Genomic DNA, 14,852 nt, shown 5'->3' on the forward strand with positions numbered 1-14,852 from the left:
TACATATACTCAAGATAAAAAAAGACATGTATATTTCCAGCACTTGAGTCTTCAATATTTTCATATGTCAATTCTTCTCAATATATCTTCATAATGGTTTGCAATAATCTTTGTCTCATTCTTCTTGAGAAAATCCACCTTAAGCTTGTAACTTGAACCATTTCAACACATTTGAGCTTAATAGAATGGCTTCAAGCCACTTCACTTATGATATAACAAAGATTTGATGCTTCACCAAGAATTACTTCTTGTGGCTTGATTAGTCCTTTAGGATTCCCAAGTGCTTCTTCACCGTAGCCTTGATCCCTCAACGTCAAGCCGTTGTTTGCCCTTCATCTACGCTTAGTACCTCGAAGCCCAACTTAGTACATTCCTTCACTCCTTGACCCCTCGATGTCAAGCCATTGTTTGCCCTTCATCTACGCTTAGTACCTCGAAGCCCAACTTTGTACATTCCTTCACTCATCTTCCCCACCTTGAATCAATCTTGATTTGCACCACCAATAGGCACACATTGAAATCTCACTTTATTAGCATTGTTCTCGCTTGAACTAGATTGTTTCAATGAACTTACTACTCAACAATTCTTATATTGATTTACTATTGCACAACTTGACCGAGCTTCACATTTGAGACTTCATTTGATATCCATCAACACACATGTCCTTTTTATATATCCATATTATGCTTGTCAAGTTGCTTAGTTCAATGATATTCCACAATGTAGGTGCAAGCCAACATAATGAGACAATATATATGCATAAGTTCATGTCTCTTCTCCTTTACGCACTTTGGTTTGCCATTTCTCCACTTATTTGTTTTTCATTCATTCTTTGACCTTGATTAATACTAGTCAACTATCAATCTCTTCTTATTCATGTAAGAAAGCCATCGTTGGAGATCAAATCATACCCATTTCTCTTTATCTCATTTTGCTTTATCAATTTGCTTATCTTTTCTTTATTGATATGAGTTTGATATGATGTAATGAAACCTATCCAAAATCCATCAAACTCATTAGTCATTTTTTTTTTCAAAATCCACTAGGGGGCCTAGATGCACTTTCATTGTTCTAACAGAAGGAAAAAATATTTTTGAAGAGGAAAAAATATCCTCATAGAATAAAAATTTGGGTGTGACTGGTTTGCTTTCACATGTGCAATAGGCAACATTCACATGAGGAACTTTCTAGATAAATGGCAAGAAAACATAAGACGTGTTTGCCATGCTTTAAGGCTGAAGTATTGAATATTTTAGACTTGGGATATTTTGCATGATGGTAATTATCTAGTAAATGGATAAGCATGAGGGAGATTCTATAAATATAGTAAAGTGTAAGGTTGCCACAGAGTATCATCATATAGCCTATATAAACACCTATATATTTAAGTGGCCATCCCATACTTACAAAGCCATGCATGATGAGTTAGTTACTGTAAAACATAAAAGCAACCACCAAATATTGTGTGACAACCTTGAATTTGTAAAAGAGTATTATATATTCTATAAAGTCATTTTATTTTTAAAAAATATAAATTAGTTACCAGTAGAGTTAGACATAGTTAATTAAGAGAAGAAAAGAAAAGAGATAATATTTTGAACACCCAATACTACAAAGTTGCGTCCGCCACTGCTCTGAATGTTTAGTGGTTATCGTATTTTAGCTACTGTGAAGTCACTGAAAGAGTCTGAAGGTTTAGTGGTTTTCGTATTTTAGCTACTACACTGAAAGAGTATAATGTCCTGTCAGATGAAGTTAATAGAAATGCATAATGTTGTGGTACTCTTTGTTTGTGAAGTATATCAGGTGATTAGGATTGGTTCTTTAGTACCAGATTCATGTGTGATTCTTCTTGTCTGTGTGTGTATAAAGTGTTGTTCTTATCACCTATGTCACTTAATTTTTTTGGTGTGGAGTAAGCTGCCACCGTGGCCAGAGTTGAGGAGTTGCACCAACCTGTCGGAGCTTGCCTGCCACCACCCGCAACGATGTCCAATTAGGATTTTTCAAACTGAAATACTAACGAATTGAATTCAGTTGATTCTTCTTGTTTTAGTTGCTTGTTTTACTTTGTCTTCTCTTTTTTGCTGTAGGCACAATGCTGTGAGGAGAAGATGGTGGATGCTCGTAGTCGGAGGGAAGGTGTCTTCGATTCAGTCAATCCATTCCTTGTTTTGGTTGCTTCTTCTACTTAGTCTGTCTTGTTTTGCTGTAGGTAGTACGCACAGGGCTGTGAGGAGAAGATGTTGGATGCTCATGACCGGAGGGATGGACGTTTTATGAGGAAGTTTGAGATGTTAGTTGCCAAGAAGAGCCACGTTATTGTTCAGTCCCATGGCACAGTCCATATATAGCTATTGACCCTGCTGAAGATGGTGATGATCTGGTTGATCAAAAGGAGTTCTTCGATTCAGTCATGTTACACCTGATTTTAAGGATAAAATGGGATGCATAATCTTATGTGTGCCCAGAGATTAGCCACACACATAAGACGACAAATTATAAATAGTATCATTATAAGTGTTTATTACATCACGAATAATAAGACATAGTCTTCACATAAATGTAGCGGAAGTATAAAGAAAAATCTCTCGTGGAAGCTCCATATCACAGGGACGTCAACTGGTTGTCCACAAGTCTAGTATTCCATAGGGAAGTCGTCATTATCATAGCCATCTGTTATCCATCTGGGATTTTTATCCAAATAATGAAAACAAACAAGGGTAAGTACGTGTTGTACTCAACAAGTGTAACATGGAGTTCATGAGGCTCAAAAGGCTTGACACAGGTTTAACAGAATTCAGTTTTTAATTGTCACAATTTTAGCATAAGAGTAGCAACAAGTTGTTTCAACCCCAAAGTAAAACATATGATCAATGTAAACATGAATAATGAATAGCATAAACCAATAATTCTTAGTGATCATCTATTCCATAAGGGTTCTAAGGCTGCTTGTTACCGTGAGCACGACTGATATACCAATTTTACACTCTGCAGATGTTGTACACTTTCACTGTGAGTCATGATACCCATATGCTCGGGTTTATAACTCCCAAAACACTTCCAAGATGAGCAGGCAGGGTTCACTATGAAGTCTTTCAAAGGTTCGTCAAACAAGTTAGAGCCGCTAGGTTCCTGTGCCCTGTGAATGTAGGGCTCCCCTTCCGGCAGTCGGAACAGTGAAGCCGACGTGGCGGTCCGTCATGAACGGCGGCGAGGAGATCGCCGGTGTTGTTGGTTTGGGCAAATCCGACCCCCATATGACACGGGAAAAGGACGGGGAGCAAGAGGGAGGCGCGACGAACTTCGAAAGGGCTGCGATGGCACGGGGACGAGCTCGGCTCAGTTGGGGCGACTCAGAGCTCGCTGGAGAACTACGACGGCGTGGTTCCGACGGTAGAATGTGAGATAGGGGCTAGAATGTACCTGAGGGTTGCTTACCTTCTCGTTGAGATCGGCAAGGAAGTTGCGGAGGCGGAGAAGCGGTGAATCGGCGATTGGACGGCGGCAGTGGTGCTAAAGCTTGCGGCGGTGCTATTCTAGGGCACGGAGACATGGCGAATTTGCTCAGCTTCGATGGAAAGTGGCGCGGGGCGCGGCTGCTATTTAAGAGTGCAAGGCGGCTTGCGACACACGCAAAACGGAGGGGAAAGCGGGGCGAGCGCGGACTCTCGACCGGTGATGTCCGGCTCGGACACGACGAAGGGGAAGAAGATGCCCCTGACGCCTGGGCCCTGGCTGCCAGCGACAGAGGAAGAGGGGACGGCTCGGCTGGGCTGCTGCTCGGCACTGGGCTGCGCAAGAGAAAGAGGAAAGGCGGTAGTGGGCCGCGGTGGACTTCGGCCTGAGCGGCCCATGAGTGAGGAAGGAGAGAGAGCGGGCCAGCGCGAAGCTAAGGCAGGCCGGCACTACCGCTGGGCTGCGAGAAAGGGAGTGAGGCCGAGCGGGCTGCCGAGAGAAGGTGGGCCAAAAACCAGAAAAGATGAGAGGGAGAGAAGAAATCCGTTTTTCTTTTTCTTTCAAGCTTTTTCAATTTCATTTTCAAATCTTTTTAAATTAATTTGAAATTTGATTACAAACCACACGATGCAAAAATAATGTGCAGCAGCATGAATGCACAAACATGTATGTAGACCTTATATTTGTTTTTAACTTAATAAAAATTATTACTTTTCTAAGTTTAAATGCTCACAAGTATACATAATTAAATCAATTCACCTATTTTAAAATGGTGCAATTTTTTAGGTGTTACAAGTCAGCATTCAATTCATTCGATTCAATCAATCAATTCTCCTTGTTTTGGTTTCTTCTTCTGTCTTGATTTTGCTGTAGGCACAGGGCCTAGAGGAGAAGACGGTGGATGCTCACATGCTCGTGGCCAGCTGCAAGTCACCAGGGATGCTCGTTGCTGGGGCCTGAAGTGGACGATGCTCTCGCTGGACCAGAAGCCACAGAACTGCTCCAGGAGGTTTCAGTAGTGACTGGTCTTAAAACCAGCCTGGGTGGTTATCGATCTGTGCCTGTGTATCTATCTCTGTATGGTGCTGTCCGTTTCATCAGCTCTTTGTTTGCTTGCCGCTCTTGTACAGACCTCGTTGTTGCTCACTAGCAGAGCAGCTCGCTGGGTTTTATATGTACTGGATCGTGAAGTACCAACTAAAACATGTGTTTCTTCAGACTCCAGCCAGGTGATAGGAGGAGCATTGGCGGGACATCCATACTCAAATGACTCTCACCAGTCTTGAGCTTATCTCTGGAGTTGTCCTAAAGCGTACAACACCTTCTATTGATCATCGCACTGCGTTATGTTGAGTTTTTTTTCCACTGCACGAAGCCAATCATCTGCTTCCAGTGACACTGGGGGACGGCCCTTCAAGAATTCACCACGCTTATCACGCGGTGCTCCACCAACTGGATGGTTTTGCTGATTCTGCACCAACGCTTGCATGAGCTGTGTCTGCACTACCAGAAGTTGCTCAATTGTCGGTGGCAGTGGTGGTGGTGGATGTGGGGGAACACCTCCATGACCTCGGCCTCTTCCTCTTCTAGACATCTGTCATCTAACACAAATATTTAAGATTTAGAGATTTCCAAGTTAGAATACATTCTGAAAATTTTCTAGACGAGTTCCAACATCAGCAGCTCGGTAAAATAGTCATATCTCGAGTTTTAGATATCCAAAATAGGTGTACTTTATATGGTTGGAAATCTTAAGAAATTATCTACAACTTTTATGCAGACCACATTCCTAGATTCTATCGTTAGGTTACTGAAAAATAGGATACAACCGAAACGGTTTCTAGATTCTAGACTGCGCAGAAATTTTATCTTGAAACAGTGATATCTCCCAAACTAGATCAGATATAGGGGTGATTCCAGAGGCATTGGAAAAAATACTTAAGTCTAGTTATTTCCATAAAAATTTCATAATTTTTGGTCGTGTAGATTTTAATTGGCATTAAGATAAAGGCAGACTGCTCTAAAAAACAGATTATGAGAGAACAAGATATACCAAACCCAACTATTTATTTATTGGCTCAAACTTTAATATTCTTAACTATGAAACTTGCGGACATGCTCACAAAGTTCCAGCACTCATTACAAAAATCCAACTCACACATAAACATAATAACAAATCAACTAGGCACACCAATGTTCACACCACACTAATAGACTCGACTAGACTTAACTTGACTCGTTCTACTATCGTTTTATTACATAAAAGGGACTCCAACATCTATGGACAAGGTTTATGGAGAAGCTCCTCATAGGCACACCCTTTGTTCATCTATCACCTTTTAGTGTCTCTTGGTGGTTTTCTGTTGTGCCTTCAACTGATCCTTTAGTTGACGAATCTTTGCTATTGACTCATAGCCAAAGTGTACCATCACTTGGGTTGTTGGATCCGTGCCCTGAGGGTCCATCATTGACCATCCTAATTCCAGGTGTTGGTGAGGGAGGAATCGATATTGGTCATCCTTCATATCCTCGAATCGACGACACGGAGACCTATGCAAGTTTCAGTGGCTGGATCTTCTATGCTATCCTCCATAGTAGCACAGTGAGCATGATACGCATAGTTTGAATCCAGCTAATATGCGCCTTTCTGTTCGTCCTTGATGGAGATGCACACCCTGGTCTTTCAATAGGTGTCTTCTAGAGGGTGCGTATGTTCATTGCAGACGTACTCCACAGCTGCATCCCAGCCACCGTAGTAGGTCTGAAGAATGCTCATGAGTCGGTGGTATGAAACGGAGGATTCACATCCCAGCTTATACCAAACCTTTGTCGTCCACCCTAGGGACGGGATTGGCTCATCCTCTTCAACTATGTCTTCCTCATCATCATCGTAGGACAGTTAGACGACCTTGGCTTCTTTGGGTTCTTCTTGGACTTGCTCAGGCGTAGGTACCGGTGTTGGCGAATCAAATTCTTGTTCCTGGGGTTCCTCCTCCTCAGGCTCCATGGACAAACCACGAGGCGGGTAGTAACCTCCGATGCTGATGCGAGCAGTCTTACTGGCACAAGGCATCTATAGAATTAGATTTAGTTAGATTAGATTAGAAGCAATAATTTTTATAATAGAGTAAGACAAAAGAAGTATAAATCTTTAGCAAATAGCAAGGGTGAGATAGAAAGCATGAAATGAGTGAAACAAAAGAAGCTAAAACGACCATTGCAAACTAGGCTTGCGTCCTACAGTCAACACAGCTCTGATACCAATCTGTCACACCCGATTTTAAGGATAAAATGGGATGCAAAATCTTATATGCGTCCAGAGATCAGTCACACACATAAGCCGACAAATTATGAATAGTATCATTATAAGTGTTTATTACATCACGAATATTAATACATAGTCTTCACATAGATATAGCGGGAGTATAACGAAAAGATCTCTCGCGGAAGCTCTATTTTACAGGGACGTCAACTGGTTGACCAAAAGACTAGTAGTCCTCAGGAAAATCGTCATGACCATAGCCATCTGTTACCCATCCGAGATTTTTATCCATGTAATAAAAATAAATAAGCGTAAGTACATGTCATACTCAATAAGTGTAACATGGGGTTCATGAGGCTCAAAAGGCTTGACACAGGTTTAATAGCATTCAGCTTTTAGTTGTCACAATTTTAGCTTAAGAGTAGCAACAAGTTGTTTCAATTCTCAATGCAAAACATATGATCAATGTAAACATGAATAATGAATAGCATAAACAGATAATTCTTAGTGTTCATCTATTCCGTAAGGGTTCCAAGGCCGCTCGTGACCATGAGCATGACTGATATACCAGTTTTGCACTCTGCAGAGGTTGTACACTTTCATTGTGAGTCATGATACCCATATGCCCGAGTTAATTACTCTCAAAACACTTCCAAGGTGAGTAGGCAGGGGTCACTATGAAGCCTTTCAAAGGTTCATCTAATAAGTTAGGGCAATTAGATTCACTCAGCAAACAGATGTAGAGCCCTCCCTTCCCGATGGCACATTGACACGCAGCCTATACACATGGGGACAGAGGCCGCACTATACCCGATTCGGCAAGCCATTCTTATGCCAATAAAGATAACCACTAACAAGCTAGAAAAGGTCCTCATACTGAGCTAAAATCAGAGCCATGTAGCCCTCACAGCTGTACTATAAGTCCTGGATGATCACTTATAGATAAGTCCTTAGGAAGAGGAATATGAAGCATTTAGAAAGTAGCTAAACACTCTAGCCCCCTGTTTCCAAGTTGCTAAAAAGTCATATTTTAATTTTTATTGCATATACCATTAGTCAAGTTACAAGATCATGGTTTAATTGAGCACTAGCAAAGCTACCCAATGCATATCCCGTAGGTGACAAGGTATAAGTTCAATTCTAGGGAATTTCTATCAAGGCGACACATGCAACATGAATTTAATGTATTAAAGTAAATATGAAACAAAGATGATCCCATGCTATACTTGCCTTGAGCAAAGTACTCCTATTGATCCTACTCGTCAAAATACACTACACCACAACACCGCTTCACCGTCAGACATCTAACGCTAAAAAATATATTTGGCAATGGATGATCTGACGCTAAAGATAACTTAGAGACCATCTGACGCTAAATCCCCATTTACTAATTGATTGTCTGTCGCTATAGATATTCATATTTACCGTTAATCCGTCTGTCGCTAAAAAGAGATACATGGTCGATCTGTCTGTCGCTAAAAAAATGGACCCCACACCCGGCCAAGGGTAGCTTGGTAATTGTTGTGCCATCCTTCCATCCAAATAAAGGGTCGACACCAACCCTAAATCCCCAATTCCCATCTCAGCCGCCTCCATCCACCACTCCATGCTACCTTGCTCTGCCACCGCGGCGGAGTGCCGCATCAAGCTCCGGGGCTCCTGCCTCTGGGGCCGTCGACGTCGCCCGCGCCAGGGCTGTCGCCGCCTCCAGGTCCGTCACCCGCCTCCAAGAAAGGCGCCACCACCGTCGCTGCCTCCAAGAATGGCCTCTGAAGCGTGCGTGCACAGTGCGCTACCCTCAAGCGCACGCGGCGCAGCAGCTGCCGGTGCCCTCAGCTGCCCCACGCGTGGCCCCCTTTCTGATGCCGCGGCCGCGCGGAAGAAGGCGGAGGTGCGACGTCCCGAGCCCTCGCGGCGCAGCTGGCCTGAGCTCATGGCCGCCGGGACGAGCGGAGCCCTTCGTTGGTGAGATTTTCTAATCTTATCATTAGGATTAGGGTTTCTGGAGAGAAATTGGGGATTTACCCCTGGTTTTTGGCTTTGGTTTCTCTGTTGGAAAACTCATCTCCTTTTTTTGTGTGCTTATCTCAGGTTACTTTGGATTAAATCACCATCTATGCATAAGATTTGCACATTATCATAGGCTAATTTTAACTCATGCAGTCACGTGCAGCCGCTGCCGGTGCTGTGGGATGTGCTGGTCGCCGTAGGACGAAGACGATCATGTTCCAGCTGCTGGTGCTGCACATGGAGGGGCTCGTTGGCTGCCAGTTCTGCGAGACGCTGGTGCTGAACTGTCGACTCACGGCTTCTACTTTCCTGTGCATAGTAAGGTCTATTATGTGTGTTAGCTGTATAACCCATTTTTTTATAGAGATGCTCATGTTAGAAGCAGCTAAAGCCCATGTTTTAAAGGCATCGCCTAGGCGTCCAGGCGTACCCAGCTCGCCTTGGGAAACAGTGGCGCCTTGTCGCCTAGGTGTCTAGGCGTACCAAGCACTCGCCTGGACGCCTAGCCGCCTTTAAAACATGGGCTAAAGCTACAACAGAGACTGTTGATGCATTGAGAACTGGAGCTGCAGTGATGAAAGCAATGCAAAAAGCAAGGTTAGATGCTGCTCAGGTGTGGCTGCTACCATTTATTCAACATTTCTCAGCGCTAGATGTTGCAACTCGTGCTTGTCTGAATAGGAGTTTCAGTAACTAGTGCAGCAGCACAGCTCATTTTTATTAGGGAGAATTGCGTTCTTGCCCTTGTCTAGTACTTCAATTGTGATTTTGCCCCTCTTTTTTTTAACTTTGTGATTTTACCCTCGCTTTTTTCAAACGAAGCTTCCGTCTACCCCTGTTTTATAACATCGTCTAAAATGCTTGATTAACAACAACAACAACAAAGCCTTTAAGTCCCAAACAAGTTGGGGTAGGCTAGAGTTGAAACCCAACAGAAGCAATCAAGGTTCAGGCACGTGAATAGCTGTCTTCCAAGCACTCCTATCTAAGGCTAAGTCTTTGGGTATATTCCATCCTTTCAAGTCTCCTTTTATTGCCTCTACCCAAGTCAACTTCGGTCTTCCTCTGCCTCTCTTCACGTTACTATCCTGACTTAGGATTCCACTACGCACCGGTGCATCTGGAGGTCTCCGTTGCACATGTCCAAACCATCTCAACCGGTGTTGGACAAGCTTTTCTTCAATTAGCGCTACCCCTAATCTCTCACGTATATCATCGTTCCGAACTCGATCCCTTCTTGTATGACCGCAAATCCAACGCAACATACACATTTCCGCGACACTTAGCTGTTGAATATGTCGTCTTTTCATAGGCCAACATTCTGCACCATACAACATAGCAGGTCTAATCGCCGTCCTATAAAACTTGCCTTTTAGCTTCTGTGATACCCTTTTGTCACATAGGACACCAGACGCTTGCCGCCACTTCATCCACCCTGCTTTGATTCTATGGCTAACATCTTCATCAATATTCCCGTTCCTTTGTAGCATTGATCCTAAATATCGAAAGGTATCCTTCCTAGGCACTACTTGACCTTCCAAACTAACATCTTCCTCCTCCTCTCGAGTAGTAGTGCCGAAGTCACATCTCATATACTCAGTTTTAGTTCTACTAAGTCTAAAACCTTTGGACTCCAAAGTCTTCCACCATAACTCTAGTTTCTGATTCACTCCTGTCCGGCTTTCATCAACTAGCACTATATCGTCCGCGAAAAGCATACACCAAGGGATGTCCCCTTGTATGTCCCTTGTGACCTCATCCATCACTAAAGCAAACAAATAAGGGCTCAAAGCTGACCTTTGATGTAGTCCTATCCTAATCGGAAAGTCATCCGTGTCTCCAACACTTGTTCGAACTCTAGTCACAACATTGCTGTACATGTCCTTAATGAGCCCGACATACTTCGTTGGGACTTTATGTTTGTCCAACGCCCACCACATAACATTCCTTGGTATTTTATCATAAGCCTTCTCCAAGTCAATAAAAACCATGTGTAGGTCCTTCTTCTTCTCCCTATACCGCTCCATAACTTGTCTTATTAAGAAAATGGCTTCCATGGTTGACCTTCCGGGCATGAAACTAAATTGGTTCATAGAGACCCGCGTTATTGCTCTCAAGCGATGCTCGATAACTCTCTCCCATAGCTTCATAGTATGGCTCATCAACTTAATTCCTCGGTAATTTGTACAACTTTGAATATCCCCTTTATTCTTGTAGATCGGTACCAATATACTTCTCCTCCACTCATCAGGCATCTTGTTCGATCGAAAAATATGGTTGAACAGCTTGGTTAACCATACTACAGCTATGTCCCCGAGGCATCTCCACACCTCGATTGGGATACCATCCGATCCCATCGCCTTACCTCCTTTTATCCTTTTCAACGCCTCTCTGACCTCAGATTCTTGGATTCTCCGCACAAAGCGCCTATTGGTGTCATCAAAAGAGTCATCCAACTGAAAGGTTGTGTCCATATTCTCACCATTGAACAATTTGTCAAAATACTCTTGCCATCGATGTCGGATCTCATCCTCCTTTACCAAGAGATGCTCCCTTTCATCCTTAATGCACTTAACTTGGTTGAAATCCCGTGTCTTTCTCTCACGAACCCTAGCCATCCTATAAATGTCCTTCTCTCCTTCCTTCGTACTCAAATGTTGGTAAAGATCCTCGTACGCTCTACCCTTTGCCACACTTACAGCTCGCTTTGCAGTCTTCTTTGCCACCTTATACTTCTCTATGTTGTCCACACTCCTGTCATGGTACAAGCGTCTATAGCATTCTTCTCCTTAATAGTCCTTTGGACTTCCTCGTTCCACCGCCAAGTATCTTTAACCTTACGTCCCCTTCCTTTGGTTACTCCACATACCTCTGAGGCTACCTTCCGAATGTTGGTTGCCATCTTGTCCCACATATTGTTTATGTCGTCTTCTTCCTTCGATATTAGTTTGGAAGGTCAAGTAGTGCTTAGGAAGGATACCTTTCGATATTTAGGATCAATGCTACAGAGGGACGGGGATATTGATGAAGATGTTAGCCATAGAATCAAAGCAGGGTGGATGAAGTGGCGGCAAGCGTCTGGTGTCCTATGTGACAAAAGGGTACCACAGAAGCTAAAAGGCAAGTTTTATAGGACGACGATTAGACCTGCTATGTTGTATGGTGCAGAATGTTGGCCTATGAAAAGACGACATATTCAACAGCTAAGTGTCGCGGAAATGCGTATGTTGTGTTGGATTTGCGGTCATACAAGAAGGGATCGAGTTCAGAACGATGATATACGTGAGAGATTAGGGGTAGCACCAATTGAAGAAAAGCTTGTCCAACACCGGTTGAGATGGTTTGGACATGTGCAACGGAGACCTCCAGATGCACCGGTGCGTAGTGGAATCCTAAGTCAGGATAGTAACGTGAAGAGAGGCAGAGGAAGACCGAAGTTGACTTGGGTGGAGGCAATAAAAGGAGACTTGAAAGGATGGAATATACCCAAAGACTTAGCCTTAGATAGGAGTGCTTGGAAGATAGCTATTCACGTGCCTGAACCTTGATTGCTTCTGTTGGGTTTCAACTCTAGCCTACCCCAACTTGTTTGGGACTTAAATGCTTTGTTGTTGTTGTTGTTGTTGTGTTGTCTTCTTTCTTCCAAGAGCCCCCTTTGATAACCCTTTCCCTAAATACCTCTGACGTCTTCCCTTTCAGTTTCCACCACTTTGTTCTTTCAATCTTAGCTTGTTTATCCCTACGGGCACGCATCTGAAAACGAAAATCTGCCACCAAAAGCTTATGTTGAGAAACAATACACTCCCCTGGTATCACCTTGCAATCCAAGCATGCTCGTTTGTCATTTCTTCTTGCGAGGACAAAGTCAATCCGATTAAATGGTAAAAAAAAAAAGAAAAAAGAAAAAACACCTATATATGAAAAGACAACGATACCCTCCGTCCCTTTCTCCTTTCTCACCCCTTCGCTCGACCCGTTCCGACGACAAGTGGTTGTTCGCTGTTCCTATTTCTTGGCAGCTCCGCCCGTTTGACCTTCGGAGGACCGACAGCGACGACGCCAGTAGATGCACTACTGACGGTACCGGCCACCTCGAGCTCCAGAGCCAAGGACGCCGCGAGGACAGGGATCGCGCGGCTCACACACCCTCCCAGTCCGTCCTCCAGTTCCGTTTTCTTTGGCCGCGGATCTCGTCGCCTTCGGTGCCATGGATGCAGTCGTCGGCACGGCGGGGTATCGGGGACCAGCGGTAGTGTGCGCCCGCGCGCCCGGCAAGATCATCCTCGCGGGCGAGCACGCCGTCGTCCACGGCTCCGCCGCCGTCGCCGCCGCCATCGATCTCTACACCAGGTCCTCCCTCCTCCGCCCCACAGGTGCTCCCACCCACCCTGGCTTCTTCGGTTCTTCGTTTTGTCGCGTCGCCGCCGCTGGTACCCTTCTCACAGCTCCTCTCTCCCGGTGCCACGCAGGAGAGGGTGGCGGCGCTGACTCCGGCGCGGTGGAGCTGTACCTCAGGGACTCGGGCCTCACCTTCTCGTGGCCGTGCTCACGCCTCCGCGGGGCGCTAGGCGAGGAGATCAGCGCCAACCCCGAGGTTCCGGCGCCGTGCTCCCCTGACCAACTGGCCACCATTGCCAGGCTCTTGGAGGACCAGGAGATCCCTGAGGCCAAGATCTGGCTCTCTGCCGGTCTGTCCGCTTTCCTTTTCCTCTACACCTCCATTCTGGGGTTGGTTGCTTCTCCCTTCCCGTTTGCAGTCTGTGCTCACATCACGTTTTTTCACACATGTGGTTGTTCGCTGTGTTCTTGTGCAGATGCAGGCCTGGCAAGGCAGTGGTGACCTCGGACCTGCCCATGGGTGCAGGGCTCGGCTCGTCGTCGGCATTCTGTGTGTCCATGTCAGGGGCTCTATTGACGGCTGCTGGCGCAGTCAGTGTTGGAGCACGCAGGGGTGCTGAGGGGTGGGAGGTGTTGGAGAAGGGTGATCTTGAGCTGGTCAACCAATGGGCGTTCCAAGGGGAAAGATCATTCATGGCAAGCCTTCTGGCATCGACAATTCGGTCAGCACTTTCGGTATGCTATGAAATTGATGAGTTCTTAAACCTTTATTTAAAACTGGTAGTATTGAAATGCCTTTGCATTCAGGGTTGACCTCTAGTGGAATTCGTATTGAGGTTGTTCGCAATAACTTAATGGTTGATTGCTTAATGGCACCGCCACTCTTGTCGCAGTCAGGATTGCTTCTAGTTCACTTATTTATTTTTTCAAACAACTCCCCTAGTTTACTTATGGTATGATGGTTATATATGTTCTTGACTTGCACCTACTTATAGATGATGTATCTATGTATTGAAATGAGTAATTTAACCAAAGAAGTCTTGTACTCTTGTTAGTTTTAGGTCTAAGGCATGGAAACCTTTGCAAATGGGTGAACTTAAGTAATTTATTAATAATCATAAGATCATATGAATGTTAATTGCCTTCTTATCATTTCTCCTAAGTTTGTTTTGGTTCACTAAATCTTATGTTTGAAACTAGGGAAAATGATCAAATTCAAGAAGGGGGAACTGACAAACCTTGAGTCCAGGAACCCAGTCAAAATGCTTATTACTGACACAAGAGTTGGTAGGAACACAAAGGCCCTGGTTGCTGGTGTGTCTGAAAGAGCATCTAGGCATCCAGATGCTATGGCTTCTGTCTTCCATACAATGGCATCTTTTCCTTCATGGTTTTACAAAATAAACACCATACACCTTATGTGTGATTTCTGTTAATCTTTAACGTTTCAACTCAAAGCTTTTCAGAAATCTGGGTCTTGATATGCATTAATAAAGAATCTGACAGTATAGGAACTTCAGATTCAGAACTACAATGGCCTGTCTTGTACTCCCTCCGTTTGACATCGTAGTTCATTTTGGCTTTGTCCTAAGTCAAATTTCTTTAACTTGGAATGGAGTGTTCATTACTTAATAATATTTAGAATGATTCTGGGTTCCATTCCATCTAATAGACAAGTTTTTTTTTTGTGAATAAATCTATCAATGTGGAAGGACAGGAACTGTAGCTATTCAAATTTCTAATTATCCTTTGATTTCATCATATCTGAGTTTCTGTTCTGTA

The 14,852-nt window shown here is 44.1% G+C and overlaps 1 pseudogene; it reads left to right on the forward strand.

The window, feature by feature from the left end:
• Positions 1–12,939: 12,939 nt before the first annotated feature.
• On the forward strand, positions 12,940–14,551 carry LOC136543961 (mevalonate kinase-like; annotated as a pseudogene).
• Positions 14,552–14,852: the final 301 nt, after the last annotated feature.

This window comes from Miscanthus floridulus, chromosome 3, assembly GCF_019320115.1.
Source record: "Miscanthus floridulus cultivar M001 chromosome 3, ASM1932011v1, whole genome shotgun sequence".
NCBI lineage: Eukaryota > Viridiplantae > Streptophyta > Magnoliopsida > Poales > Poaceae > Miscanthus > Miscanthus floridulus.